Source organism: Chiloscyllium punctatum, chromosome 3, assembly GCF_047496795.1.
Source record: "Chiloscyllium punctatum isolate Juve2018m chromosome 3, sChiPun1.3, whole genome shotgun sequence".
Taxonomy (NCBI): Eukaryota; Metazoa; Chordata; class Chondrichthyes; order Orectolobiformes; family Hemiscylliidae; genus Chiloscyllium; species Chiloscyllium punctatum.
Window position 1 is genome coordinate 8,619,046 of NC_092741.1, and position 3,301 is coordinate 8,622,346.

At 44.8% G+C, this 3,301-nt stretch overlaps 1 pseudogene; it reads left to right on the forward strand.

The window, feature by feature from the left end:
- The first annotated feature begins 1,668 nt into the window (after window positions 1-1,668).
- On the forward strand, window positions 1,669-2,309 carry LOC140453633 (heat shock 70 kDa protein-like; annotated as a pseudogene).
- Window positions 2,310-3,301: the final 992 nt, after the last annotated feature.

The window sequence follows — 3,301 nt, forward strand, 5'->3', positions numbered from 1 at the left end:
TTTCCGAATTTCATCGGAAATTTTCAAAACCGCTTTACCATTATCGTCAATTTCTAGACAGCAGTTAGTCAGGTTAAACTTCCCGCACACGCCCCCCTCCGAGGCCAACAGATAATCCAAGGCAAGTCGGTTTTGATATATAGCAGCCCTCATCTGATCCTGCTGTTTAGCCAGCAACTCCAGGGCCAGGGCAGTCCGGTTAGTAATAACCTCTACGACTGCTTGGAGCCTGATAATTCGATTTAACATATAGATAGGAGTACGATATCCCCATGATCCGTCCTGTGCCCATGTAGCTGGCCCGTAGTATTCAATAATCCGGGCCGGTGGCCACTCATCCCCCCAATCACCGACTTGGATATCCCTTGGTGACCTACGGAGGGAGTCAAAGAGTTTAATCCCCAAATCATCGCCTTCCTCCCGGGGTAATAGGAAGAACGCAGGTCGTATTAGACCCAGGAAGCATACCCCAGCCCATCCCATGGGCAGTTTGGAGTATGCCCGATTACCGCATATCCAAAATAGGCCATCTGGAGCAGGCCCCCCCTGTTTCGCAACTTTATTCCACACCTCTTTTACCCCAGGAATGCCCTCATAAGGGCCGGAGCCGCTACAATTCCAAAACCGAGAGTCATCACCCAGCCTCACACAATTGCGGTTCTCCTGTTTTGCAATGTACCATGTGATATCCTTAGGCCACCAGACTTGTGTGGTTGCATTCAACACACTCTGACAGGGGCTGATACCCACCTCAATCTTCCCTTTCCCTTCAACACACAACTGGCCTTCCGGGCTGTTAGTCAGTCTCCACCTCTGTCCTTTTCTTTCGTTGACATGTGTCCAATTATACTGATGTAACTCCCATATATCTAAGCTATGACCAGACCACGGCCATTGTTCAGTCATATGCGGCCCCCCACAAACCCAGCAATTGCTAACATTTAAAACAGTGGCTATTCTAGAGGTGAGATCAATAAACAGGTTTTGTCTAACATCAGGGAGTTCAATTTTTCCTTCTACCTCTTCGTATACGGATGGCACTTTAGGGAGCACGACCGTTCCCTAACGGTCTTGCTCCTTCCCCAACCCCCGATCAGTGATCTGTATCTTGGTCTCCTTGACTCTGTCAACCTGCTCCCTGAGCAACACGGAGGATAGGTCCCACCTCCCAGTTTTGCTAATAGACACCCAGCGGTCATTTATAGGGCATCCACGGATTTTGCCACCGTATCCTTTATTATATACCTGATAATAGGGTCTCCCATCCTCCCAACATTCGTGTCGTGCACTCACATCGTAACACCTATCGTCCACATAGGAATGGGACACAATGTTCCTGAGTAGATTCAAATCCCAAGTCTTACTATAGTTCGACATTTGTCACATCTCCCCTCACCCTCCCCCACATACAGGAGTAAATTGATCAATATCCCCACCAATACAGTCCAAGTAGAGTTCATTATTGCTGTCTTTTCAGTTTTACCACCAACGGCTTGTCCCCTGGCTCGCATGTCCAAGTGCTTTCTTCTTCAGACGGAACAGGCCCCTTTATCCTTGATGCGTGGACCCACCCTTTTTCTTTCGTCCGAACAGCTGCTTCAGTTGTTAACAGGACCAGGAACGGTCCTTCCCACTGCGGCTGGAGCTTTTCGGCCTTCCAGGTCTTAACAAGTACCCAGTCTCCGGGCTCCACCTTATGCAAGAGGAAGTCGAGCGGCGGAGTCTGAGCCAGGAGACCTTTCCTCCGGAGTTCTCTTGGGCAAATTTGACCTCAGTGGGATCCCTCCTGCGCCACGTGGTGTACCACAGATTGAGGTCACCTTTGATATTGACGCAAATGGCATCTTGAATGTCTCTGCTGTGGACAAGAGCACTGGCAAAGAGAGCAAAATCACCATCACCAATAACAAGGGCAGGTTGAGTAAGGAGGAGATCGAGAGGATAGTGCAGGAAGCGGAGAGGTACAAAGGTCAGGATGATATGCAGCGTGAGAAAATTACAGCCAAGAATTCCCTGGAGTCGTACGCATTTAACATGAAGAGTTCAGTGGAGGAAGAGAAAACGAAAGGCAAGATCAGTGAGGAAGATAAGAACAAAGTCATCGAAAAGTGTAACCAGGCCATCTCCTGGCTGGAGGCAAACCAAACAGCAGAGAAGGAGGACTTTGAGCAGCAGTTGAAAGATTTGAAAAAAAAATATGCAAGCCCATCATTGCCAAACTTTACCAGGGAGGTATGCCCGAAGGGCCATTCTCAGAACAAGTCAGAAAGGACCCTTCTGGTGGACCAACAATTGAAGAGGTTGATTGAAACTTTAACTCTCTTCAAAGTAATATCATTTTCAGTTGGTCTCTCTTCTCCACCATTCCATCCCCCCACCTCCCTGAAATTGCAACAGTCCCTTAGAATTTCTCGGGGCTTCTGTAAACCCAGTTGATTTGGACATTTGCACAGTTAGGTAAATGATGGCCTACATTTCTGAAGTTTGGGTGTTTGAATGGTAGCAATTAAACGTGTCAATGGTGAATTTTTCTGCAAACTGTTTCCTGTATGTTTTATACATTGAGTAGTTTACACCCTTTTAGCTGCTAATGGAGTTCTTTCTCAGTTTTCTGCACACTACAAGAATGCACCGTATGATTCAGAAATTCAGTCAGTTGTCACTAATCCTGAGAAGTTATTGTTTAGACAGGTTATACTTACAGTTAAGCAAGCCAGCTATCCTTTCTGTCATGTAGTTGGAACAGTGTTCCCTTATAATAAATAGTATACAACAGAGATTCTATTTTCATTCAGACCACAAGAAGGTGGTGTTATAACAATTGGCAGCCTTTGCAGACTTAATTTGTATGCAATTATTGGGGAAAGTAATCACAATTAAATATCTTTGGTGGAAAATGCATAACATCCGAGCAGTGGCTATCAATAATACAATTTCTCTCCGTGCACAACCAATTTTCAGATGATGTCCTTTGTGTTCTCCAAAAGCTTGTTTAACCATTTGAATCATTAAGTGGATAGGACCAATTTTCATGCATTGTGTGTCTGTTGCTGTCATAAATGTTTTTTTGTTTGCAGCAAAATTTAAGTTTTTTTTTTGATACCTTCCAGACATTGATTCTCTCACAATCTTTTCCATTTTTATGACTTTTCTTTCAACTCTGTCTGTTTTTTTTTTCCCTTGGTTAATCATTCTTTGATATTCCCTTCCTGGAATCATTTTTCCTCACTGAGGAAACTGGGAGTCATGAACTATTTTCATAAAAGTGTGCAGTTGTTCATTAGTTGTCTTTTCTATTAAA